Source organism: Rutidosis leptorrhynchoides, chromosome 6 (assembly GCF_046630445.1).
Source record: "Rutidosis leptorrhynchoides isolate AG116_Rl617_1_P2 chromosome 6, CSIRO_AGI_Rlap_v1, whole genome shotgun sequence".
NCBI lineage: Eukaryota > Viridiplantae > Streptophyta > Magnoliopsida > Asterales > Asteraceae > Rutidosis > Rutidosis leptorrhynchoides.
Window position 1 is genome coordinate 155005681 of NC_092338.1, and position 14417 is coordinate 155020097.

Here is a 14417-nt window from a genome sequence, read left to right on the forward strand (position 1 = left end):
ATAGTCCCACTTTTACTCTTTTGAACTTACTTTTGGGATGAGAAAACATAAACGATTCTTTTGAACTAAGTGAACACAAGAACGGGAAAACAAACATTCTACATACGAGTTTAGAACGAAAATCCTCAATCCGATTATCATTAGTTACATCAGATGGTGTAAGCGAGAACTTATGTTATATGGCCATATGGGTTTGACAAACCCTCATTCAAACGGTTCGCTACCGTTTACGAATGAAATATATTTTCGGGAACAGTGTTGTTCTAGCACTAATTGATGGGGTATTCAACGGACGGAACGTTAAGCTTTGATAATTGGGTGCTCGTGAATATTAACTTTTAGAATGTACTACTATTATTTCAACTTTGCAAATCTTGTGGTTCGACTTACTTTACTTTTACTCACTTACTCAAACCTATGATTTCACCAACGTTTTTGCGTTGACAGATTCTTCTATGTTTTCTCAGGTTTTCACATGGCTATTTGTTACACGCTTCTGCACTCTTTGATTACTTGATTGGAGTCTACCATGCATGCATACGCTAGGGATAGCATTTTTGGATTCAAACTTTTGTCTACTTACTTACGCTATTTATAGCAACTGTGGTTTCAAACTAATTATGTCGCAAGTTATTTCATTCATACTTTATAACTTTGTAAACTTAAACTTATTGTCGATCCGTTTGTTAAACTAAACTTTGTACCTTTCAAATGAACGCGACATAATTTTGGTCAAACGAGTCTCATATAGGGACTACGACCACGCAACGGGACCTAAGTTAACGACGCCGTCAATAACGGTTTTGGTCGGGTCGTTACAAATATGATCAGTTTATCCTTCCTCTAGTTATGTATATGCATCAATATATATAAGTATATATATATATATATATATATATATATATATATATATATATAATATTATATATATACTATAATATATGAAAGTTGATGACAGCTTTCATGGATTCGGTTGATTGCAGAGAGAAGATGAGAATGTAATAAGAGATTATTAGACGGTGATGTGTTTCACAAATATGGTGATGAGTTATAAAATGCATTGTATATGTATAGTGTAAATATAAAACTCTTTACATAGATGGTGGAATGTATCTATTAAAAACAGTAAAAAAATGACATAAATATGTTTTACTTTTGCAAGTTGGAAAATGTTGGTTCTCTCATATGCACACGTGATTATATATTAATATATTAATATATCACATGATAATTCAAAAGGAAATAGTAGTAACTTAATAATATGGAGTTAGCAGCGGGTGTCTTATTTTATTTGGAGTTTTAAGTCATACTACGTGATTAATCAGTGGCGGATAAAAGTGTTCAGAAAAATTTCGTATTTTTAAATTAAATAGTTTTATTTATTTTGGTCATTATGGCATAAAATTTGATCATTAATTTATTAGGTACAAATTATATTAACTGTCCCTCTCAATTCTGAGTAAAATATAAAAAGTGTTAAAACTTAACAAATAGTTCTTAAATACATTTTTAATAAGCCTAAAATTTATAGAACTCATTTTCGTATCACCGTTTATCTTAAAATTACATATGTTTGAATTTAACTTGCTTAATATCAATCAGAACAACAGACAAGTATTACAATCATTTAATATTTATTTTTAATATACTTTATTTATATATAGAGATATATTTTAAATAATAATTATTATAATATCCTATTTTTATTTTATTAATTTTTAATAACAACATATAATACTTTATTTATATTTTGAATTATTGTTTATATATACATACACACATATCTATTTACAATTAATTGTTCGTGAATCGTCGAGAACAGTCAAAGGGTAATTGAAACAGTTCAAATTTAGTCGGAAATTCCCGGGTCATCACACACACTTCCTGCCAATAAGAGAAGATGACAAGATGGAGAAGTTAGCACGACTGTATTTGAAGGAAGTCGTCTCCAGACATGGAATACCAATCTCTATTATCTCTGATAGGGATGGCAGATTTATTTCAAGATTCTGTCAGACATTACAGCAAACATTAGCAACTCGTCTAGACATGAGTACTGCCTATCATCTACAAACTGATGGGCAGAGCGAAAGGATGATACAAACGCTTGAAGACATGCTACGAGCATGTGTTATTGATTTCGGAAATAGTTGGGATCGACATCTACCGTTAGCAGAATTTTCCTACAACAACAGCTACCATTCAAGCATTGAGATGGTGCCGTTTGAAGCACTTTATGGTAGAAAGTACAGGTCTCCGATTTGTTGGAGTGAAGTGGGGGATAGACAGATTACAGGGCCGGAGATAATACAAGAAACTACCGAGAAGATCATCCAAATTCAACAACGGTTGAAAACCGCCCAAAGTCGACAAAAGAGCTACACCGACATTAAAAGAAAAGATATAGAATTTGAAATTGGAGAGATGGTCATGCTTAAGGTTGCACCTTGGAAAGGCGTTGTTCGATTTGGTAAATGAGGGAAATTAAATCCAAGGTATATTGGACCATTCAAGATTATTGATTGTGTCGGACCAGTAGCTTACCGACTTGAGTTACCTCAACAACTCGCGGCTGTACATAACACTTTCCACGTCTCGAATTTGAAGAAATGTTTTGCTAAAGATGATCTCACTATTCCGTTAGATGAAATCCAAATCAACGAAAGACTTCAATTCATCTAAGAACCCGTCAAAATAATGGATCGTGAGGTTAAAAGACTTAAGTAAAACAAGATACCAATTGTTAAGGTTCGATGGAATGCTCGTAGAGGACCCGAGTTCACCTGGGAATGAGAAGATCAGATGAAGAAGAAATACCCGCATTTATTTCCAGAAGATACGTCAACACCTCCAACTGCTTAAAATTTCGGGACGAAATTTATTTAACGGGTAGGTACTGTAGTGACCCGAACTTTTCCATGTTTATATATATATTAAATGAAATTGTTATTTACATGATTAAGTGTTTCCAACATGTTAAGCAATCAAACTTGTTAAGACTTGATTAATTGAAATAGGTTTCATATAGACATTTGACCACCCAAGTTGACCGGTGATTCACGAACGTTAAAACTTTTAAAAACTATATGATGACATATATATGATTATATATATAGTTAACATGATATTATGATAAGTAAGTATCTCATTAGGTATTTTAACAATGAGTTATATACATAAAATTGAGTTTATTGAATTAAGAAACTCGAAACGATATATATAACGATTATCGTTATAACAACTTCTTACTAAATACATATGAATCATATTAAGATATTGATACACTATGTTTAATCATGATAAATTATAAGTAAACATGTCATTAAGTGTATTAACAATGAACTACATATGTAAAAACAAGACTACTAACTTAATGATTTCGAAACGAGACATATATGTAACGATTATCATTGTATCGACATTTAAATGTATATATATCATATTAAGATATATTAATATATCATAATATCATGATAATATAATAATTTAACATCTCATTAGATATAATAAACATTGGGTTAACAACATTTAACAAGATAGTTAACTTAAAGGTTTCAAATCAACATTTACATGTAACGACTAACGATGACTTAACGACTCAGTTAAAATGTATATACATGTAGTGTTTTAATATGTATTCATACACTTTTGAAAGACTTCAAGACACTTATCAAAATACTTCTACTTAACAAAAATGCTTACAATTACATCCTCGTTCAGTTTCATCAACAATTCTACTCGTATGCACCCGTATTCGTACTCGTACAATACACAGCTTTTAGATGTATGTACTATTGGTATATACACTCCAATGATTAGCTCTTAGCAGCCCATGTGAGTCACCTAACACATGTGGGAACCATCATTTGGCAACTAGCATGAAATATCTCATAAAATTACAAAAATATGAGTAATCATTCATGACTTATTTACATGAAAACAAAATTACATATCCTTTATATCTAATCCATATGCCAACGACCAAAAACACCTACAAACACTTTCATTCTTCAATTTTCTTCATCTAATTGATCTCTCTCAAGTTCCATCTTCAAGTTCTAAGTGTTCTTCATAAATTCTACAAGTTCTAGTTTCATAAAATCAAGAATACTTCCAAGTTTACTAGCTCACTTCCAATCTTGTAAAGTGATCATCCAACCTCAAGAAATCCTTGTTTTTTATAGTAAGATATCATTCTAATTCAAGGTAATACTCATATACAAACTTTGATTCAATTCCTATAACTATAACTATCTTAATTCGAGTGATAATCTTACTTGAACTTGTTTTCGTGTCATGATTCTACTTCAAGAACTTTCAAGCCATCCAAGATCATTTGAAGCTAGATCATTTCTTGTCACTTCCAGTAGGTTTACCTACTAAACTTGAGGTAGTAATGATGTTCATAACATCATTCGATTCATACATATAAAACTATCTTATTCGAAGGTTTGAACATGTAATCACTAGAACATAGTTTAGTTAATTCTAAACTTGTTCGCAAACAAAAGTTTATCCTTCTAACTTGACTTTTAAAATCAACTAAAAACATGTTCTATATCTATATTATATGCTAACTTAATGATTTAAAACCTGAAAACACGAAAAACACCGTAAAACGGGATTTACGCCGTCGTAGTAACACCGCGGGCTGTTTTGGGTTAGTTAATTAAAAACTATGATAAACTTTGATTTAAAATTTGTTCTTCTGGGAAAATTATTTTTCTTATGAACATGAAACTGTATCCAAAAATCATGGTTAAACTTAAAGTGGAAGTATGTTTTTCAAAATGGTCATCAAGACGTCGTTCTTTCGACTGAAATGACTACCTTTTACAAAAACGACTTGTAATTTATATTTCCGACTATCAACCTATACTTTTTCTGTTTAGATTCATAAAATATAGTTCCATATGAAACCATATCAATTTGATTCACTCAAAATGGATTTAAAACGAAGAAGTTATGGGTAAAACAAGATTGGATAATTTTTCTTGTTGTAGCTACGTGAAAATTGGTAACAAATCTATATTAATCATATCCTAGCTAACTTATATTTTATTATACAAGTATTCTAATATATTATGTAATCTTGGGATACCATAGACACGTATGCAAATTTTTTGACATATCATATCGACCCATGTGTATATATTATTTGGAACAACCATAGACACTCTATATGCAGTAATGTGAGAGTTAGCTATACAGGGTTGAGGTTGATTCTAAAAATATATATACTTTGAGTTGTGATCTAGCCTGAGACATGTATACACTGGGTCGTGGATTGATTCAAGATAATGTATATCAATTTTTTTCTGTACATCTAACTTTGGACAACTAGTTGTAGGTTACTAACGAGGACAGCTGACTTAATAAATTTAAAACAGTAAAACTGATAATGCTAAAAACGAACATATATTTCATAGCATTATTCCTCAAGAAAGACAAGCTTTTAGTTGCAATTGTTCTATTTACAAGTGATATTCGTTTAAATAATAAAAGGTGAAGACAAAAGACAGATTCGACGAATTGAAGACGCAAACGACCAAAAAGCTTAAAAGTACAAAAGACAATCAAAGAGGTTCCAATTATTGATAAGAAACGTCTCAAAATTACAAGAGTACAAGATTCAAAACGCAAAGTACAAAATATAAAATTGTACGCAAGGACGTTCAAAAATCCGGAACCGGGACCAGAGTCAACTCTCAACGCTCGACGCAACGGTGTAAAAAATTACGAGTCAACTATGCACAAGAATAAAATATAATATTTAAATAATTCATAATAAGAATAATATTAAATAATAAAAAGTTGTTAATTGAGCATAGTTCAGGGGTCATAAGTGAAAATTCAATTTCTAAATTCGCCTATAAAAGGCTTTGTAATCGTAATGTAAAAACACACCTTTTTTCTATCATATTTCTATATATATCGATCCATCTATCTATTATCAATATCAATTATCAATATCTATATTCTATATCTCTATCATAATGTTAACTTAATAAGATATAACAATAATCTTAATTTTAATTTTAAATTATGATAATAATAAGATTTATGATAGAGATCGTTTGAGTGTGTAAGTCGAAATTCTGTCCGTGTAACGCTACGCTATTTTTAATCATTGTAAGTTATGTTCAACCTTTTTACATTAATGTCTCGTAGCTAAGTTATTATTATGCTTATTTAATCCGAAGTAATCATGATGTTGGGCTAATTACTAAAATTGGGTAATTGGGCTTTGTACCATAATTGGGGTTTGGACAAAAGAACGACACTTGTGGAAATTAGACTATGGGCTATTAATGGGCTTTATATTTGTTTAACTAAATGATAGTTTGTTAATGTTAATATAAAGATTTACAATTGGGCGTCTCTATAAATTACCATATACACTCAATCGGACACGATGGGCGGGGTATTTATATGTACGAATAATCGTTCATTTAACCGGACACGGGAATGGATTAATAGCCACTAGAATAATTAAAACAGGGGTGAAATTATGTACAAGGACACTTGGTATAATTGATAACAAAATATTAAAACCTTGGGTTACACTCATTCGACATCCTGGTGTAATTATTAAACAAAATATTAAAATCTTGTTACAGTTTAAGTCCCCAATTAGTTGGAATATTTAACTTCGGGTATAAGGATAATTTGACGAGGACACTCGCACTTTATATTTATGACTGATGGACTGTTATGGACAAAAACCAGACGGACATATTAAATAATCCAGGACAAAGGACAATTAACCCATGGGCATAAAACTAAAATCAACACGTCAAACATCATGATTACGGAAGTTTAAATAAGCATAATTCTTTTATTTCATATTTAATTTCCTTTATTTTATATTTAATTGCACTTCTAATTATCGTACTTTTTAATTATCGCAAGTTTATTTTATCGCACTTTTATTATTCTCAATTTCATTATCGTTATTTACTTTACGCTTAAAATTAAGTCTTGTATTTAGTTATTATTTTACATTTGGTTTTAACTGCGACTAAAGTTTTAAAATCGACAAACCGGTCATTAAACGGTAAAAACCCCCCTTTTATATAATAATAATACTACTACTTTATAGATATATATTTTTCTATTTTTCTATTTTGTGTGCGTTAAACTTCTCGAGCTTTCCCTGTGGAACGAACCGGACTTACTAAAAACTATACTATAATACGATTAGGTACACTGCCTATAAGTGTTGTAGCAAGGTTTAAGTATATCCACTCGATAAATAAATAAATAACTTGTGTAAAATTGTAGCATATTTAATAGTATTTCGTACTAAAAATAATACTATTTTGTATACACCCCCTACAACATCAAGTATTTTTGGCGCCGCTGCCGGGGAACGCCGAAGCGAAACGCTATATAAAAAAAAGGAATCTAGACAACTAGTTACCTTATTTTAAGATATTTTTTTGAAAAAAAAAAATTAACAAGTAAAATTATAAGACGACCTTAATTACCATTTAATTAAAACATATGTGTTTGGTAGTCTTTTGTAACAAATGCAAAAGTAAGATGACGTTTAAATTTTAAAATACAAAACATTCTCATCGAATAACTTCACGGAACAGACTTGTAATATTTTTAACTATACATATACATATAGGTTGATTTAGTGGGTATCTTATATAGATGGGTTGAATTAAACCAATTAACATGATGTGTGCCGCCAAATTAGACCAGGTGCTAAATATTACCAGTAAATCACTAAAAGTTCGTTTTTTTTTATATAGTATTTAATTACAAGTTGAAGTTTGAAAGCATTTGCAGTTATATTCTTGAACCAAGTTGCACATTTTTAACTTTCTTGTGCACCATCATTAATATGAAAAAAAAAAATAGCTGTCTTCTATGAAAATCGAGTTGTATGAGCCCACTAATGATGTTGACTAAATAAAAAAACAACGATTAATAACAACCCCACAATATAAAGATGTGCTAGCAATAGCAAAATGGGAATTTTTGTCTAGCAATATCGACATCAAGTAGCATAATTTATTGGTAGACGTTATCATAATCACTTGAATGCAAATCGTTCATTTATAAGTACTAATTTTTGTCTAGCATTTTTTTTTTGTCGCCTACCAGGAAAAAAAAAATAAAATAAAAAAAAAATTATATTTTTAAGATTTTGTCTATAAAAAAAAAATATATATATTTTAAGTTTTATTACCTTTAGTTTTTTTTAGACTATAGTCGCAACTCTTAGTTTTAAGTTTAGTTTTTTGCCGTAGTTTTATTTATTTATTTATTTATTTTTACTTCTAGAATTTTTAGGCTTTGCTGTAAAATCCCTTAAGTGCTTATTCCTTAGATTAAGTATTAGGTGCTTTAGAATTTTACGACGCCATTTTTCGTGCTATTTTCTTATTTTTCGACGTTGTTTACCTATGTATCAATTACAATTCCAATTAGTGATCTCTATTTGTAGTTTTAATTTTAAGATAGTGATAGTTATAAGGTTGGATTAACCGCGTGTTTACAAACCACTCTTCGTCTTTTTCATTTTTCGACACTTTTCGAAGCGCAATCTATTTCTTCCTTATTTCTCGACACTCTAGTTATAGGACATAGAATTTTATCTACTTCTTATCTAATATTTCTTAAACGGAAAGAAAAATTATCTAAGTGGTTAAGTTAATAGACGTTGACATTTTTCTGGTTCGTAGTAATAGTTGGATTTGTACGTGGACCGGGTTATTGGAGCCAAACAGTCCTCAATTATATTGAGACCAAACGAATCCTGCCCCTCTGCTGCATCTTTTGGCTATTCGAAACGTGGGCAAAATCAGAAAAGTCTATTAATTGGATAGCTTATATAAGTTTTTCTTATTATTTTTATAACTAATAGGATATTCTGTGAATGCACCGAGCAAGACGTTCACCACCTTTTGTACGTTCACCACCTGTAACTAGATCAAGACATTTAGCAAATATAACCGCCGTTGATTTTTCTTTAGAATCGTCATCCAGTCGACCAAGTACTTCAGTTCAAATTTCCGATAATCCATTTTTTGAACCCGACCTCACAATTGAGAATCCGGAGAATATTCAGGAACGGTTCGTAGATCCTGAACCACTAAACTTTCCCCCGGAACCACCAATCATTCAAACAGAGATTGTTGAGGAACGAACCATTAAATCAGAATCATCTAGTGATACCGATTCAACAAATTCAATTATGGAAAATCTAGAACCTCTAAGTATGGAAGACCGAATGAGAGCTAAACGCACTGGCCAAGGTCACGCAATTACTCATCCAGACATTAATGCGCCAGATTATGAAATCAAAGGACAAATTCTACACATGGTGACTAATCAATGCCAATTTAGTGGTGCGCCGAAGGAAGATCCAAATGAACATCTACGTACCTTTAATAGGATCTGCACACTATTTAAAATCCGAGAAGTGGAGGATGAACAGATATATCTCATGTTATTTCCCTGGACTTTAAAGGGAGAAGCCAAAGATTGGTTGGAATCGTTACCTGAAGGGGCGATTGATACATGGGATGTTTTAGTTGACAAATTTCTTAAACAATTCTTTCCTGCATCTAAAGCCGTAAGACTTCAAGCAGAAATTGTTACGTTCACACAGAAACCAAATGAAACTCTATATGAGGCGTGGACAAGATATGGAAAGTTATTAAGAGGATGTCCGCAACATGGTTTAGACACCTGTCAAATAGTACAAATATTCTACCAAGGATGCGACATCACTACAAGAAAAGACATAGATATAGCAGCTGGTGGTTCTATTATGAAGAAAACCGAAACTGATGCTTACAAAATTATTGATAACACTGCTTCCCACTCACATGAGTGGCACCAAGAAAAAGATATAGTTAGATCATCTAAAGCAGCTAGAGCCGATTCTAGTCATGACTTAGATTCCATTTCCGCAAAGATAGATGCTTTCGAGAGACGAATGGAAAAGATGACTAAAGATATTCACGCTATACGAATTAGTTGTGAGCAGTGTGGAGGACCACATTTGACAAAAGATTGTCTCAGCATTGAACAAACAATGGAACAAAGAGAGAATGTTTCATACATGAACCAAAGGCTTGGAAATAATTATCAAAATAATTATCAACCGCCAAGACCAAACTACAATCAAAACCAGAACTATAACCGAAATGTTCCATACAACAACCAACAAGGTCCTAGCAATCAACAAGTATCCAATAATACTTACAATCAGCAAAGACCTATTTTTCCAATAAAACCACCACAAACCGATGATAAAAAGCCGAATTTTGAAGATATGATGACGAAGCTAGTTGAAACTCAAACGCAGTTTTTCACATCTCAGAAACAAACCAATGAACAAAATGCTCAAGCATTTAGAAATCAACAAGCTTCGATTCAAAATTTGGAACAAGAAGTAAGCAACCTAGCAAGGTTGATAGGTGAAAGAAAACCGGGAAGTATACCTAGTGATACAAATGCTAATCCTAGGAATGAAACAGCTAAAGCCATTACCACAAGAAGTGGTATTACACTTAAACCACCTGAAATACCTGTAGTTTCAGATGATTCTATTCCTACTCCACAAGAACCACAATCCGATCAAGATAAGGAAAAAGAACCGGTAGTTGAAAAGGTTAATGAAGATAACACAGTTAAGGCTAAACCTTATGTTAAACCATACCAACCACCGCTTCCTTACCCGAGTAAAATGAGAAAAGAAAGACTTGAAGCAGAGCAATCCAAATTTTTGGATATGTTTAAACAAATAAATGTAAATCTTCCTTTCATTGATGTAATTTCAGGAATGCCAAGATATGCTAAATTCTTGAAAGATCTAATCTCAAATAGAAAGAAAATGGAAGAACTCTCGGCCGTTACTATGAATGCTAATTGTTCAGCAGTGCTGTTGAATAAGATACCAGAAAAACTATCTGATCCAGGAAGTTTCACAATTCCATGTTTTCTGGGTAGTCTTAGTTCAATAGAAGCATTAGCAGATTTAGGTGCTAGTATAAATTTAATGCCGTATTCACTATACGCTAAACTAGACCTTGGAGAATTAAAACCAACCAGAATAAGCATACAACTAGCCGATAGATCAATAAAATATCCTAGAGGGATAATGGAGAACATGCTAGTTAAAGTTGGTAATTTAGTATTTCCAGTAGATTTTGTTATTCTGGACATGGAAGAAGATTCTCGAGTTCCTCTCATATTAGGAAGACCATTTTTAAACACGGCTAAAGCAATAATAGACGTGTTCAATAAGAAACTGACCCTAAGTATAGAGGACGAGAGTGTTACCTTTTCAGTGGATAGAGCCATGCAACAACCGCAATCTGCAGATGATACATGCTATTATATTCAAACTGTAGATTCATATGCTGAATTGTTAGAAGAATTTCCAGAATTACAAGGAACGGGAGAATGTTCTGTAGGAGAAGGAACTGAACCAATTGATGAAGCTGCAATGTTAGCTATACTTCTAGATAATGAGTATGAACAAACAACAGAAGAAATTCAAATGCTAAAAGAAGAAGACAAATATCGATACAAATCATCGATAGAAGAACCTCCGAAATTAGAGTTAAAGCCACTTCCAAACCATTTGGAATACGCTTATTTACATGGTGAATCTGAATTACCTGTAATAATATCGTCTTCTCTTACTGAAAATGAGAAATCACAACTCATTTCTGTGTTGAAAGCCCATAAACCAGCCATTGCATGGAAGATTCATGATATTAAAGGAATAAGTCCTTCGTATTGCACACATAAAATCCTTATGGAAGAAGGTCATAAAACGTATGTGCAACGCCAACGAAGACTAAATCCTAATATGCAAGATGTAGTTAAGAAAGAGATTATTAAACTGCTAGACGCGGGTCTAATTTATCCAATCTCTGATAGTCCATGGGTAAGCCCAGTTCAATGCGTGCCTAAGAAGGGTGGCATGACTGTCATTACAAATGAGAAAAATGAGCTTATTCCTACTAGGACTGTAACAGGATGGCGTGTGTGTATTGATTATAGAAAATTGAATGACGCCACCAGAAAAGATCACTTTCCCTTACCTTTCATTGATCAAATGTTGGAAAGATTAGCCAGAAATAGTTACTATTGTTTTCTAGATGGATTTTCCGGATATTTTCAAATTCCAATAGCACCCGAAGATCAAGAGAAAACCACTTTTACGTGCCCTTATGGTACTTTTGCTTACAAACGAATGCCATTTGGACTTTGCAACGCCCCTGCAACCTTTCAAAGGTGTATGATGGCGATTTTTCACGACATGATAGAAGAATGCATGGAAGTTTTCATGGATGACTTTTCAGTCTTTGGTGATACATTTGAATCATGTCTAGTTAATCTGGAACGAATGCTTCTTAGATGCGAACAATCCAATCTAGTACTTAATTGGGAGAAATGCCATTTCATGGTTAAAGAAGGCATCGTTCTTGGACATAAAATTTCAAAAGAAGGAATTGAAGTGGATAGAGCTAAAGTAGATGTAATTGCTAAACTTCCACATCCCACCAATGTTAGAGGAGTTAGGAGTTTTCTAGGGCATGCCGGTTTTTACCGACGTTTCATAAAAGATTTTTCTAAAATTGCCACTCCTTTGAATAAACTCCTAGAGAAGGATGCACCATTCATCTTTTCGGATGAATGCATCAAATCTTTTAATATTCTTAAAGAGAAACTCACTAATGCGCCGATCATGATAACGCCAAATTGGAATCTACCATTTGAACTCATGTGCGATGCAAGTGATTTTGCAATGGGAGCTGTTTTAGGACAAAGGATTGAAAAACGATTTCAACCTATTTATTACGCTAGTAAGACGTTACAAGGAGCATAAACGAATTACACAACTACTGAAAAAGAACTCCTTGCTATTGTCTTCGCTTTCGACAAATTTCGTTCATATCTCGTTCTATCTAAAACAATAGTCTATACCGATCATTCTGCTCTTAGATACCTATTTTCGAAACAAGATGCCAAACCGAGATTAATTCGTTGGATCTTACTTTTACAAGAATTCGATATTGAAATCCGAGACAAGAAGGGAGCAGAAAATCTCGCAGCCGATCATCTTTCTCGTCTTGAAAATCCCGATTTAGAAGTTCTAAATGAATCGGCTATTCAAGATAACTTTCCTGATGAATATCTTTTGAAGATAGATTATAGTGAAATTCCATGGTTTGCTGACTTTGTAAACTACCTAGTATGTGGATTCCTTGAAAAAGAGTTGTCGTACCAAAAACGAAAGAAATTCTTTAGTGATATAAAACACTATTTCTGGGAAGATCCACATTTGTTCAAAAGATGTCCCGATGGAATAATACGCCGATGCGTATTCGGAGAAGAAGCCAATCAAATCTTAAACCATTGTCACACAGGACCAACAGGAGGGCATTATGGGCCTCAACTCACAGCAAGAAAAGTCTACGATGCTGGATTCTATTGGCCTACAATTTTCAAAGATGCACACCTTCTTTGTAAATCCTGTGATGCTTGTCAAAGGGCCAGAAAAATAAGTCAACGTGATGAAATGCCACAAAATGTCATCCAAGTATGTGAAGTATTTGACATTTGGGGTATTGACTTTATGGGTCCATTTCCAAAATCTCATAATAATCTATATATACTCGTAGCCATTGATTATGTATCTAAATGGGCGGAAGCACAAGCTCTCCTAACTAACGATGCACGAGTTGTAGTCAACTTTTTAAAACGTCTTTTTGCAAGGTTTGGAACACCGAAAGCTTTAATAAGTGATCGGGGTACTCATTTCTGTAATAATCAACTTGAGAAAGTTCTTAAAAGATATGGAGTAACTCATAAAATCTCCACCGCATATCATCCACAAACAAGTGGACAAGTTGAAAATACCAACCGAGCTTTAAAACGTATTCTAGAGAAAACCGTAGGATCAAATCCGAAGGAATGGTCCATTAAATTGGAGGATGCACTCTGGGCTTTTAGAACAGCCTACAAAACTCCAATTGGAACCACACCTTTTAGACTTGTTTATGGAAAAGCATGTCATCTTCCAGTAGAAATTGAACACAAAGCATTTTGGGCTTTGAAAACATGTAATCTTGATTTACATGAAGCTGGACGTCTACGATTAAGTCAACTAAACGAATTAGAAGAATTAAGACATGAAGCATACGAAAATTCGTTAATCTATAAAGAAAGAACGAAGAAATGGCATGATAAAAGAATCAGAAGTTCAAAAGAATTTAAAGAAGGAGACAGAGTTCTTCTTTTCAATTCACGATTCAAGCTATTTCCTGAAAATTGAAATCAAGATGGTCTGGACCATTCATAGTAAAAAGAGTTTTCCCATACGGAACGATAGAATTAATAAATTCAAATGGGATTGAATTTAAAGTTAATGGTCACAG